This window comes from Corythoichthys intestinalis, chromosome 13 (genome assembly GCF_030265065.1).
Source record: "Corythoichthys intestinalis isolate RoL2023-P3 chromosome 13, ASM3026506v1, whole genome shotgun sequence".
NCBI lineage: Eukaryota > Metazoa > Chordata > Actinopteri > Syngnathiformes > Syngnathidae > Corythoichthys > Corythoichthys intestinalis.
Window position 1 is genome coordinate 5,949,196 of NC_080407.1, and position 15,524 is coordinate 5,964,719.

Below are 15,524 nucleotides of genomic sequence, written 5' to 3' on the forward strand. Positions count from 1 at the left end.
CAACAAAAGTGAGTACACCCCTTAGAAACTACATACATCCCTAAGGGGCCGTTTACATGGGGACTCTCTGAGAAGACGAAAAATTTCATGTTTGTATTTATATGGGCCCATCTCTATTCGAACATTTCCTCATGAATATGATGTAGTATTCATGCCAGGCTCTAGGGGGCAGTGCAGATTTACAAGGCGACAGCGAATGATGCACTTTGACCTCACCAAAAAAAATATGCCCGCCCACTCGAAGCGATGGCATTTTTTCTTTTGTTCAAAAAGGCACAAAATGGAAACATTCAACATATTTAATTTTAAAATATTATTAAAACAGTACATTAAAGCCGACATTCAGCCATATTTGCTGTTTTTAATGTTTAGTAGCACCGCTGCGCACGCCCAATGTGACGTGTACGAGTGCTGACATTATCGGCGCGGTGTCGCGCCGCGGGAGCCCTTGATATGCATGCAGAGATAGCCCCCCTCTATCCCCCGCAATCGAATTCTTCTACTTGGGAGGCAGGATTCAGAATTTTTCGTCTTCCCCTTCCGTCTTCGCCGACACCAAATGCGCAACTCCGGAGCACAGTCATTGCGTCTTCGTGTCGCAGAGTTGCCATGTAAACTGCCCCTAAATGTCCAAATTGAGTACTGCTTGTCATTTTCCCTCCAAAATGTCATGTGAGTTGTTACAGGAGTGCTGTTAGCATTGCTGCAGAGATTGAGGAGGTGGGGGGTCAGCCTGTTAGTGCTCAGACCATACACCGCACTCTACATCAAATATGTGTGCATGGCTGTCACCCCAGGAGGAAGCCTCTTCTGAAGACGGAAGAAAGCCCGCCCGTCTCATCAGACCATAGGACATGATTCCAGAATTCCATGTGCTTTGTTGCCATGTCTTCAGCAAACTGTTTGCGGGCTTTATTGTGTACCGATATATGCTCGGATAGTAGCTTAGCCCGTGCTCGTACATACACCATCCAAGTTGTGTGTTTGAGAGTGCGCGTTTTCTGTCTTGCCTAGTGGAGAAGTAGACGCCGTATCCTTTTTGACTGAATATTCCAGCCAGGAATATTCATAATCATACGTTGAAAATGAACGTTTTTTTTGTTTGTTTTTGTTTCCCATTTTTTTTAGGGGAATTGTAAATCAGGCCGCTTAGTACAGCTATGCTTTTGGCCAATATTGTCGTCCATTAAATACGATACGTCCAGTGGTGGCTCTGTTGTACAATTACCATCTTTAGTGGGGCAAACTGAAACTCACCATTTTGGTGGTTCTCTACAGTATTTCATGGTCAACATCTTCAATCCTTGGTTCTGCTCAGTAGTTGTTGTCGCTTTTGAAAGCTTAGGTTTGAAAAAATTACGTATATCAATCTTCTATCCTCAGGTGGTTTTGGCTAAGCAAAGCAAATGACCAGTCTCTAAGGTGTTAGTCACATGATCTATTCGAGAAATTATTTTGAAACATTCTAGAAATATTTTGATGTTTGTTTTATTGCTTTACAACTTTTATAGATAACATTTTACCGGCATAGTCTTAATTTTAATTTCATATATAGGAAAGTCAATTACACACAATGCCATGCCCCCCCCCCACACACACACACTCTTCATGTCCGCGCATGGTTTTCTGTCTTCCTTTTTTACCAATTTAACAGTGTACTGTAATTTCACTGCTGTCACCTAGTGGTCGACCGTGGAATTGTTCCCAAAATGAATGGAAAAATGGATAATCGTTTCACATGAAGGAGATAGTACCTTTTCTTGTAGGCACCGTCTAACGGTTTGCATTTTTCTAACACACCTAATATAATCAAGGAATAGTATCATTTCTCGTATTTAGTGTTTGACACACCCAACACAAAATAAATAGCACTTATACCATAGTTTAAGGAAAACAAGCAGAATATAGGGCATAACAGATAAACAACGCCTTCTTATCACGAATGCGCAGCGCGGGCGTCATACAACTGACTGAGCAAGACTGACGCACCAACTCTCGCAATCAGTTCTCCCGGACAGTCCAGAACAAATGGCGGGACGCTCTGTCCCAACACAAGGAATACCGGAAAACGCCCAGTATCCAACTGATAAGACTCCAAGAGCCCCTTTGACACTGAGATGGCAAAATCCACAACACTCGTTGCCCCGACAACAGTAACTCCCAAATCCTCCCGTCCAATTCACAAACAGACAATAATCCCAAACACACCCTTCTTCCTGCCTATGGCCAGCCCCATGAGAGCCTCCAAAAGACAGAATGTTTAACTAAGCATTGTCATTTTTCTCGGGAACCTTTTGTTGACGTGTGATAGGGTGACCTCGCCTCCCCGCCTAAGTGTTTCTGTTTCGCCTAGCCGTTTTGATCGCTGTCGACCTGAATAAATTGTCAACTTGTTTTCAGTGAGCCTTCTTTAAACCTTTCAAAATGGAATCAGTACAAAGGGTTACAACTAAGGCAGACATGTCCAAAGTCCGGCCCGGGGGCCAAATGCGGCCCGTGGTCAAATTTCATCCGGCCCCCAGCCTCTGTCATAAAATCAATAACGTGTGGCCCACACACAAATTTAATAAATTGGTCAGCAGTACTGCAACCAGCATATGAAGTAGCTTACACACGAAATGCTGCTCCTCATTTACCCACTAAAAGGCAGCAGCACTTTAACCCTTTATTGCCAAATGTATCACATTTGAAAATTTCATGATTTTGAGACTAATTTAGAATTTTGACATTTCTTTTTGGAAGAAAAAAAAAAAAAAACGATGGATGCAAGTCAACACATGCATTTGCGGGTTCTATGAGAAAAAAAAAAACATGATTTAGCATGAGTTATAGATATTAGAGCGCTTATTACACATATTCATTTTGACTTTTTTTTTGATTCTCTGATAACTGCTTCATGTTGTAGGTATTGAAGGGCTAAGCAACATTACCCCAAGTGACCTATTACTTCCATTTTCTAAAATGGCGACGATCAACAAAAAAAAGAAAGTTGACTGTGATGGCCGACGCTTCAAGGACAGGTGGAAATTGAACTATTTCTTCACTAAAATACGCAACAACTGTGTCTGCCTCATTTGCAAAGAGACAGTCGCTGTTTTTAAAGATTTCAATGTTAGCCGATATTACCACACAAGACACGCTGACATGTACGGCAAGATTATAGTGAAGCAACATGGAACTAGTTTAATTTCACAGCATCAGTATTTCGCAAGAGCCGAGAGTCGAAAGGGAACGCCACAAAGGCTTGTTGTAAGATTGTTGAAATTATTCAATTTTCAAAAGAATAATAAAGCAAATGTGACACACTCAATGGCTTGCTAAAATTTGCTTAAATATATTGTTCTACTTTAAGGACGTCAGCCAAGGTCGGCCCCCGACATTTTTACCGCACCAAATCTGGCCCCCTTTGCAAAAAGTTTGGACACCCCTGAACTAAGGTGAACGTGCCGAGTTTGGCCTTCTGGCCGGATTGTTGGAATCTCGTTTCGGCTGCCGTGATTCCAGCGGTCTGGCTGTAAGGTCAGATTCCTTCACACATTAAAAGCATATTATAAGGAATTAAATCAGAAAGAATCCCTGATCATATTTGCACGCAACATTTGCACTAATAAACTACCTCGCAATAGCAGTATTGCCATTGTCAAAAAGGTTTCTACATGCCTCAAGATGACAAAGACTGCAAGCCTTTTTTTCCCCGTCAGCTCTTGTTCATCCCTGTCTGTTTGTGCCCAGCATGTGCTACATGACTGATTCTCCTCCAGTGGCAAGAGACGTGCCCTTGTCCAAAGACAGCCGCGGGCAAGCCAACACACGTTGGCGAGTCGCCCTTCGCTACCTGGGGGGTACACCTGTTCGCACGTCCCACAACGGGCACGACAGGCATTCGGACAGCGCGTGGGATTAATGTAGGGAAGTGGAAAATAGAACTTGTGACGCTCGAGTCCGGTCTTGTGACTGTCATAAGACAAGAACACTGTCATTTATTTGAACAAATAAACAGGGGTGAAAGTGGATGGGAACGGTCAGGAACGCAGTTCCGGTATAAGATCCAGGGCCGGAACGCAGTTCCGGTATAAGATTCAGTGCATGTTTTCTGAAACAGCAAAAATAAAATAAAAAAGGGCAATGCAACAGAAAATGGATCAAATCTTTAAGAGCAAGGAAAGAGTTAAAGTGGCCTATTTATCATATTTAGGGGAGGTTCAGAACATCTTAGCTGTCAATGTACACTTTGGATTTTTATTTGTTCATTTCAATGTGCACTTTGGATTTTTATTTGTTCATTTATGTTAGGCTACTTATTCATTTCCTTAAGATTAAAAAAAAAAAAAAAAGCAGCAGGGCCGAAAACCAAAAGTGGTTTTTGCCATGTGGCAAAATGTTTTTGCCATGTAGCATTTTTTTTTTTGCCAAGTGGCAAAATGTTTTTGCTATGTGGCTTTTTTTTTTTTTTTTTTTTTTGCCAAGTGGCATTTTTTTTTGCCATGTGGCATTTTTTTTGCCATGTGGCAAAATGTTTTTGCCATGTGGCAAAATGTTTTTGCCATGTGGCATTTTTTTTTGCCATGTGGCAAAATGGATTTTGCCATGTGGCATTTATTTGGGGCAAAATGCATTTTGGTTTGTGGGGGGGTATATGGCATTTTTGGGGGTGTATGGCTGTCTTGCAGGCCATGCAAGTCCATGCCATTGACGGCTATGCACGTCCAAATTGTATTTTCCTTTTAAATGGCAGAAAAACATGTGTGGCTGTGTTTTTTGACCATACACTTTACATTACGGCTTATCGACATTCAACTGGCACGCAAGTAAGGCTCTGCCATTGACGGCTATGTACGTCCAAATTGTATTTTCATTTTAAATGGCAGAAAAACATGTGTGGCTGTGATTTTTGACCATACACTTTACATTAGAGCTTATCGACACTCAACTGGCACCAAAGTAAGTAAATACAATTTGGACGTGCATAGCCGTCAATGGCAGAGCCATACTTCCAGTTGAATGTCAATAAGCTCTAATGTAAAGTGTATGGTCAAAAAACACAGCCACACGTTTTCTGCCATTTAAAATGAAAATACAATTTGGACGTGCATAGCAGTCAATGGCATGGATTTGTATGGCCTGCAAAACAGCCATATACCCCCAAAAATGCCATAAACCCCCCACAAACCAAAATGCATTTTTCCACATACCCCAAATAAATGCCACATGGCAAAATCCATTTTGCCACATGGCAAAAAAATGCCACATGGCAAAAAAAAAAATAATGCCACATGGCAAAAAAATTTTGCCACAAGGCAAAAACAAAATGCTAAATGGCAAAAACATTTTGCCACATGGCAAAAAAAAAATGCCAAATGGCAAAAACATTTTGCCACATGGCAAAAAATTTTGCCACATGGCAAAAAAAAAAATGCCACACAGCTAAAAAAAAATGCCACACGGCTAAAACATTTTGCCACATGGCAAAAAGAATGCCACATGGCAAAAACATTTTGCCACATGGCAAAAAAAAAAAAATGAGGGAAAATAAAAATTTGGAGATTGAGGTTGGGGTTATAGCTGTTTTTGTTAACTTTTATTTTGCAAATCATTGAAAAATTACAATTTTGAATGAAAATCAGTTTTGTGTGTGTTATAGAAATAACTGACCAAAACAGTTTTCTTTGCATTTCAGTAGTTTTGACCTCACCCCCAAAAAAATAAATAAATAAATTTCTGGCTCCGTGGCGACCTTCACGTCGGGGATTTCCGGCAAGAAATTCAAAATACTTTCACCCCTGCAAATAAATGAGAACCAATGCAGATTTCCGAGTTAATACAATTAAGTTTTTCAACTATAAAAGTTCTCGTCGGGTTTCTATGTGTGTCCAAACAGTTCTCACTAAAGTAACCCATCAGGAGTTTCTCTTCTCCGCAATACAAGCGAGTATGCCATTAAATGATTTCAAAGCTGTTATTCTAAGGTCAAATTACTACGTATTGTTTACTTAGGGTGCCTCTGCCTTGTTACTTTGACACAAAAATGGAGGCTGATTCAGTTACCGCGCCACTTTAACGTGGAAACTTGAGCGTTGACGCAACTAGAGGGATTTGATACACATCTAAAAGAGATGTCGGGATTCTAAAAATGGGCATCGGAATCAAATACATGCGAGGCGGCCTTGTGGATTTGATTTTCGGTGTCTCGGCTCCTGTGGCGAAGTCTGCGGATGACACAAAAGCCTCCGATCTCAGCGCAGGCGCATGGAGGAATCCATCAAACGCTCCTTCGTGGCGTAAGACATTAGTCTTATGTTAAGTGGAGAGCCGCAAAGGACGAGGAAATGTCCTTGGGAGAGAGCGGCACGATGGTAGAGGGAACCAGAGAAGACTTGGTGGCACCACAGTTAAAGCATGGCTACGGGGCTTTGTCCAGTGAAATGAAGAAAATTCTCAATGGATCGTGAGAATGCAATTACGGGATGTTACTAGTACGCCACGCCACCGCTAAGCGATTCGCTTTACTTGAAATCCCGCGAGATGTCTGCAGGCGCGACGGCGTAACGAGCTTTGCGGCCCTGGTGCTAAAATGGTTGACGCGCCTTGCCTTTTATGTCTTTTTTGTCACTCTATTCATCACAGACGTGCCCACCAAATTTCCTATCAATGACTGGAATTACAATCCAAGGATTTCATTTTTCTAAAAATCAATGCGCCAAAAACTGCGAAAGCCACATTGTGAGTCATGGCGTCATTTAGCCTCGACAGGTAATGATGTCACCATTACTCGTTTTGTTTTTCATTGGAAAATCGCTACGCATTAGCTCAGGAAGCTTTACAAGCATTTCCGAAAGCACCCGGGCGCTTAACAGAGGGGGAAGAGTGCAAATATATATTGAACCGGTCAATTCACAAGGGGGACTGGCTTTTAAGTGGCAAAAGTCTTCAAGCTCAAGTCGCAGCAGGGAGGTGATGGGAGCAGATGCACGAGGTACTTCAAAATGAAATCACAGTAGGGCTGCAGATATCGAATATTTTAGTAATCGAGTAATCGACTGAAAATTCTGTCAATCGAGTAATCGGATAAAACATTTTTAGGTGAAGAGCAATTATAAATATACATGAGAAAACAAGACGTTTCATCTAATATTGAACCATTTTCAGTCAATCAATGTCTTTATTTTCGATGTACATTGTTGAAAACAGCCAACAATTGCATCTCAGATGTGACTAGAAAAAAAAGATCACTGCTTTCACTCAAAAAACTTCTAGATCTTATTAAAAAAAGATATTTCTTACCTAAAAATGTAATTACGCTTGATAACACACATCACTTGAAAGCTACGTGTTTTTCCCACGTGTTTCAACTGAATTTCTACTTGTGTCAAGCTAATTTTAAGTTCTAGTTAAATTTTAAGTTAGTCTAAGTCCTGATAGGATTTTCAGTTCTTGCAGTGTTCAAAATAAATGCTGTGCTGTATTGGAACACATTAGGCACCAGTGCTACTTGGTGTTTTGTCCAGCAATGACGACTGAGCTAAAATTGACAGTTAGCATTATTAAGTTTTTATTTTACACACTCATCACTCCACAGCGCTATATTATGTTAAAGCCTGTATGTAAGACACGTTAGCAACGCATTGACAGTGGTCATAATGAATAGAAACCTAGCCCTCCGCAGGGGCTAACGTTACGTGAGCGAGTGACAGTAGCGTTAAACTTATTAGCGCTTAGAAGTCTACTGCCTTAAGATGGCGGCTGTTTACTAACGCCGCTGACTGTCATTTCACATCTAGTTCAACATACAAGCAATCTCGATGAGAGGCATCAGACGCTACCTGCTACCACCGTAGCATCATGCAGGCTAGTTTTTAGCAACGTCGGCGTCGTTTGTAGCGGCTGTCGACTGTAGTAACTTTTTTTGTGTTTTTTTTTTCTTTTTTTTAATTGCTTCTTCCTCTACGCACGTGACATCAGCGCGTTGTCCCGCATTAAAAGTAGTCCAGGCAAAACGTGATGCTTAGAACTGTCAAAAATGATTACTCGAGGTGAATAAAATTACTCGGATCAGTTTTTAAACTCGAGTTGCTCGATTATTCGTTTCAGCTCTAATAGATAGATCTACTGTACTGTAGGGGTGTGACAAAATATCAAAATGGTGATATATCGTGATAATTTGTATCCCAAAAGGTTATCGATATGCTCCTGTCAAGAATCGAGATATCGTTTTAAAAAGGTGTCCAAAAAAAGAAGGCTGTCATTGACAGTGCTCGACGCCCAATCCATTTAGACTGGCAACATTCGTTCATTAAAAACCAGAGCATTCAGTCATTCGGTCCGATTTTCAGGGCATTTACAGGTCACTTGCTTTTCATCTTAGGGCATTTACTGTTGAGTTTGAGTCACTGTCTATTCATTTGGGTGATTCCCAGGTCAATTCCTGTTCTGTAATGCAAAATAAACAGCAAATGAATAGTGTAAATGACCTTAAATGGCCCAAAATTACTCATTGCCTGGCATTGGCTGCTACTGACAGCCACAGACGTTCAATCCGTTTGAAGTGGGAGGGATGGCAGCGAATGAACGTTCATTCTCTGCCATCCCTCCCACTTCAAACGGATTGAACGTCTACTCGTGATAAACTCATTCCAATTCACAGCAGAAGCTTTTCTGTTTATTAGTTTTTTTGTAGAATATCCTAGAATGATTTCCTGACCAATGTATCAAAAATCGTTGTATCGCTATATCGTCAGATCATCATTATCGTGAGCTTTTTATTGCAAATCATATCGTATCGTGAGGTACCAAGAGGTTCCCACTCCTACTGTACTGTACTATGTGTTACAGGAGTACGATTTTATAGAAGGTCAAAAATGATGAGACGTCCTCATTAAGCTCTCCGGCCTACCTCATCTCCCTGGTTAAATGCCATCGATGAAAAATTGAAGCGTACATGAAAGGTGGACAAGGAGGCTGCCACTAACCTTTAATACATTATGCATCAAAGGAGAGCAAACACCCTGTTGTTACTCTGCCGCCTTCAATAAAGCCAGAGAACAAGCCATGTCCTTGACAAGGTCTTTTGGGACCGCCGATCAAAAAACGGCATGTCTCGGCTCAGCGGCTTGACCCGTCGCACATTCCTTCCTGCGTTTTACCAAGACCCCCGATGGGAACGTAGAGATCAATACCAATGAATAAAGTGTTCCACCTGCATGGTGCTGGAGCTGTACCACATGGTGTGCAAGGAACGTGAGGATGGGTGGTAACGGGAAATGTTTTTGCTATTCCCAGTTTCTCGACGAAATCTGGAACACTATATACGGTGAGGAAAGTCAGTATTTGAACACCTTGAGATTTTGCAAGTTCTCCCAGCTAGAAATGATGGGCGGCTTTGAAATTTTCGTGGTAAGAGCTCATCCACTGTGAGAGACAATCTAAAAATAAAATCCTGAAATCACAGTGTATGATATTTTAGTATTGTAATGCTGCAAAAAAGTATTTGATACACTGGCCTTTGATTACAATTACAGAGGTCAAACGTTTCTTTTAACTTTGCACCAGGTTTGCAAAGACTGCAGGAGGGATTTTGCACCACTGCTCCACACAGACCTCCTCTAGATCAATCAGGTTTCTGGGCTGTCACTGTGAAAGCTTCCTCAAAAGATTTTCTATTGGGTTATTAATATATACTTTTTACGAAGCCACTCCTTGGTAATTCTGACCATCTCCTTCAGGCCATTGTCATGTTGGAAGACCCAGTCACGACCCATTTTCAATGCTATAACTGAGGGAAGCAGCTTATTCCCCCAAAAGCCAACAATACATGGCCAGGTCATCCAGTGCAGTTGTCCAGTCCCATGTGCAGAAAAAACACCCCCAAAGCATGATGCTCGCACCCCCATGTTTCACAGTAGGGATGGTGTTCTTAGGATGGTACTCATCATTCTTCTTCCTCCAAACACTATAAGTGGAATTAAGACCAAAAAGTTCAATTTTAATCTTATTTGACCACATGACTTTCTCCCATGACTCCTCTGGATCATACAAATGTTCATTGGCAAACTTAAAAAGGGCCAGAACATGTGCTGGTTTAAGCGGGTGTTTTCCGAAATTTCCGGGTTCGCGGTGAGTCAGCAACCAGCACACTTTTGCTCAATAGACGACGTTTATTGATTAGAAAATGCAGAATAAATGAGATTTATTGATTACAATCCCACAAGAGCAAGCAACAAGTATCAAAACAAGAACAAGTGGTAACGATGACGTTAGATCTAGTTTGTCAATCCCAGAATCCCCGAGTTACTGTTACAGCACAACAAACTGTTCCTTAACAATGAAAATCGCTTACCGTTGACAAATGAGCGGCACCACCCGAACTCATGAGACCCCCGCCCCCCGCAAGGGTATGAGATTCCCCCCCAGTTGAGGCTCCCAGCCGTTAAAGTAGAATGTTTATTTAAGTTATCTCGTGAGATTCCCTCCTAACTATGGGACTCAAGTGCGTACCATGGTGCAAAACAAGTTATCTCGTGAGATTCCCCCCTAACTATGGGACCCAGGGTGAAAAACAATAGAAGTTGTTACAATCTAGGTCACAGACGCAATCATACATCACAAAGGCATAATGTGCAAATGTTAAGGCATCACATAATATTTTCCCCCCATCAGCGAGGGAACCTTCTGTCCCATGCATGATTTTTTTATTTTTTTTTTTCAACTTGTCCTGTTCAGCTGATTGACACAGAGAACGGAAGTCTAAGTGCCTGGATAGTCTGAACAGTTTTAATGTTTCACATTGAGAGTCAGACATACCCCCATTGTGATCATTCAACATACCTCGTTTATTATGACAAAGCAGCGAACAGGAAGGGGTTATGGGGGGACAGAAGAAACACAAGAGAAGAAAGAAAAGAAACACAAATTACAAGAAGAAATACATTGAACGTCTAGACTAACTACTAATATGTTGGTGCTATCTTCAGCTAGATGTATTTCCGGTTAACACCATGTGGGGGCCTGTTGACCCGGGAGAGACGGGGGTGGGGGTGTCTATAAGCTAAGTGATTGAAAGGGGTAGAGTGTACACAAATCAGCTCTGTGATCTAGAACCCAGTAATCGTGTGAATCCTTTGTGAGTGTAAGCCCGTTGGCGACCGACCCAACCCTGCCCCATCGCCAATCCCGGCACCGGGACCCCCCACCCGAGCGCGCCCTAGAACATCCCGCCGCATGCGACCCCCACCAGGCGCGCGACAGCCACGCAGACGGGCAGAGACGCCACGCGGGCGCCAACCCAGGGCCCCCACCCAGCCAGCCCGGGGAGGGAGGGCGGGCGGTGTTCCGCGCAGCCCATCCCTCCTCCCGCAGCCCAGCAATGCATCCATGCATGATTTTAAACCATGACATCTTAGAGTATTACCAACGGTAACCTTGGAAATGGTGGAACCAGCTACTTTCAGGTCATTGACCATCTCCTATTGTGTAGTTCTTAGCTGATTCTTGAACATTTGCATGGTCACTGAGACCCTACGAGGTAGCTCTTGTACGGAGCCCCAGTCTGAGGGAGATTGACAGTCATGTTTGGCTTCTTCCATTTTCTAACAATTGCTCCAGCTGTGGATCTTACATCACCAGGCTGCTTGGCAATTGCCCCATAACCCTTTCCACCCTTGTAAAGGTCTACAATTCTGTCTCTGGTGTCTTCGGACAGCTCTTTGGTCTTGACCATGTTAGTAATTGGAGTCTTCCTGATTGTATGGGGTGGACGGGTGTTTATATGAAGCTAACCGCCTCAAACAGGTCAAAAAGTACTCCACTCCACTTATTCGTTGGACCTTTTAAAAACGACTAACAGGTCTCTGAGGCTCACAATTCTAGCTAATAGACAGGTGTTCAAATACATATCTGCAGCAGCATTATACAAATAAATTCTTAAATAATACTTCATTGAGATTTCTTAATGTTTTTTCTTTTAGATAGTCTCTCACAGTGGACAAGCACCTACCATGAAATTTTCAAACCCGCCCATCATTTCTAAGTGGGAGGACTTGAAAAAAATCGCTGGGTGTTCAAATACTTATTTTCCTCACTGTAATTATACATATGACAAGGCAATCCTAACGTATTCCATTAAGCATTCTCCAATTGTTTATGATTCTGCATGCATCGTGAAGTTCTCTCAACATTTCAACAAATCTAGCACCAATACACAATTATCGGTACACCTTGAATTATTTATGGTACTATATTCTTTTATGCCCCCTCACTAGAGCAACAAAATCCATCAATTCAGACTCAAGGACGAAAATGTTTTGGTTCCTGCCAACAGTTGTCATATGGAGTCGTTATTAATAATTCCACAGTTTACTGAAACAATCAATAACTCTATAGCATCCCAGCTTGGGCGTCTGATATCCTGCTCTCTCACAACCGCTATACTTCATTTCACCTTCAGTCCAGGCGCATTCGGACAAATGGCACAACAAGCATCAAAACATACTATAAAGCCAAGATGAAAACTTTTACACGTGTTATTACAATGACATTTAGTTTTATTTTCAGCTATAAAAACACTGCAATACGAGGTCCTAAATATATTGGCGAAGATATAAAATCGGACTGTGGCGCAATGAGATCTTTATAAGGTCCTTGTTGTTACGGCATTTGCCTCGCTGGATTTAACGCATGGTGCAGATAATATCTAATATTCAAGTACAATGGAATGGTTTTACTGTATTGCTTCGACGCTTCTACATCTCTAATTTCCCGTTATTAAATTGCTTTGTGTCGGAATCCAGAAACAGTGGGGCAAATAAGTATTTAGTCAACCACCAATTGTGCAAGTTCTCCTACTTGAAAAGATTCAAGAGGCCTGTAACTGTCAACATGGGTAAACCTCAACCATAAGAGACAGAATGTGGGGAAAAAAAATAACTGAAAATCACATTGTTTGATTTTTAAAGATTTCCAAATTAGAGTGGAAAATAATTATTTGGTCACCTATAAACAAGCAAGATTTCTGTCTAACTTCTAACGAGGTCTAACGAGGCTCCAATCGTTACCTTAATGGCACCGGTTTTAACTCATTATCAGTATAAAAGACACATGTCCACAACCTCAGTCAGTCACACTCCAAACTCCACTCCACCAAGACCAAAGAGCTGTCGAAGGACACCAGAGACAAAATTGTAGACCTGCACCAGGCTGGGAAGACTGAATGTGCAATCGGTAAAACGTTTGGTGTAAAGAAATCAACTGTGGGAGCAATTATTAGAAGATGGAAAACATACAAGACTAGAGATGTCCCGATCGATCGGCATCGGATCCGATCACGTCATTTTCAAAGTATCGGAATCGGCAAAAAAATATCGGCCATGCCTTTTTTTAATATATATATTTTTTTAATTAAATCGTTTTCTAATTGTATTTAACGTTACAGACATAATATGTCACACTTATCGAGAGTTTTTAGTGTAGGGTTATCAAACTTATCCCAATAACGGCGGTAATTAATTTTTTAAAAATTGTTTCACGTTACAATATTTAACGCAATTAATGCATGCGCTGCACAACCCACTCACGCATTGTCGCGCTCCATCTGTAATGGCGCCGTTTGCCTATATAGAGAGCTAAAAGACAGCGTATAATGAGTAGAGTGAATTTTGGCAGCCTTCGGAGCCTTATTTTAATTGGCTAAAGCCTTACAATCCCTCTCCCTACGATTCGAAATATTATGGGAAGTAATGTGGGGAAGCAAGGTAGCAATTGATCTTTTTCTTAACACCTTATGTTATTTCCCAACGCAGAGAAGATATATCAATTGGTAGCACTACGCACAGTCATGGTCACAGTCGCAGTCCACTTCCCATCATGCATTTGGGCATGGCCTTCAGTATCATTTACTGAAAGCTCAACAAATACACTAGATGGCAATATTTAGTCACAATATACAATCTTGAGGATTTATTGTCATAATAAATAAATACAGTACTTTTGTACTGTATGTTCAATGTATATATCCGTCCGAGTTTTATTCATTTTTTTCTTAATGCATTGCCAAAATGTATATGATTGGGAAAAATTATCGGGAATGATTGGAATTTAATTCGGGAGCAAAAAAAAAAAAAAGCAATCAGATCGGGAAATATCGGGATCGGCAGATACTCAAACTAAAACGATCGGGATCGGATCGGGAGCAAAAAAACATGATCGGAACAACCCTATACAAGATAACTGATAATCTCTCTCAATCTGGGCCATGCAAGATCTCACCCCGTGGCGTCAAAATGATAAGAACGGTGAGCAAAAATCCCAGAATCACACAGGGGGACCCAGTGAATGACCTACAGAGAGCTGGGACCACAGTAACAAAGGCTACTATCAATAACACAATGCGGTGCCAGGGACTCAAATCCTGCACTGCCAGACGTGTCCCCCCTGCTGAAGCCAGTATACGTCCAGGCGCATCTGCGGTCCGTTAGAGAGCATTTGGAAGATCCAGAAGAGGACTGGGATAATGTGTTATGGTCAGATGAAACCAAAATAGTTTTTGGGGAGAAACACAGGTTCTCGTGTTTAGAAGAAAAAGAATTCTATTAAATACAATTCAATAAACTTTATTTATCCCTTTGGGAGAGTTCCCTCAGGGAAATTGGTTTCCAGCGCCCGTAACAAAGATAAGTGTAAAGTGCAGGATAGTAAAAACTGCTACAGTAAAAAGGATTTAAAAACATAAAATTAAATATAAAAGTTAAAAGTAAAATAAATACAATATGCTACCACTACAGTACAATAAAAGAATAATAACACCTGGCAGACACAAGCAGGAGAACCAAGTAACAGAGTTTTGAGTTGCATCCGAAGAACACCATACCCACTGTGAAGCTTGGGGGTGGAAATTTCATGCTTCGGGGCTGTTTTTCTGCAAAGAGACCAGGACGACTGATCTGTGTAAAGGAAAGAATGAATAGGGCCATGTATCGAGAGATTTTGAGTGAAAATCTACTTCCATAAGTAAGGGCATTGAAGTTTGTAAGAAGCATTTCAAGGTCCTGGAGTGGCCTAGCCAGTCTCTGGATCTCAACCCCATAGAAAATCTGTGGCGGGAGTTGAAAGTCCGTGTTGCCCAACGACAGCCCCAAAACATCACTGGTCTAGAGGAGATCTGCATGGAGGAATGGGCCAGAATACCAGCAACAGTGTGTGAAAAGCATGTGAAGAGTTACAGAAAACGTTTGGCCTCCATTATTGCCAACAAAGGGCACATAACAAAGTATTGAGATGAACTTTTGGTATTGACCAAATACTTATTTTCCACCATGATTTGCAAATAAATTCTTTAAAAATCAAACAATGTGATTTTCTGGGGGGTTTTCCACATTCTGTCTCTCATGGTTGAGGGTTACCCATGTTGACAATTACAGGCGTCTCTCATATTTTCAAGTGGGAGAACTTGCACAATTAGTGGTTGACTAAATACTTATTTGCCCCAATGTATAATTGTAGACTTTGAAGCGTGTGGGAAGGATTAATGGCTTCAG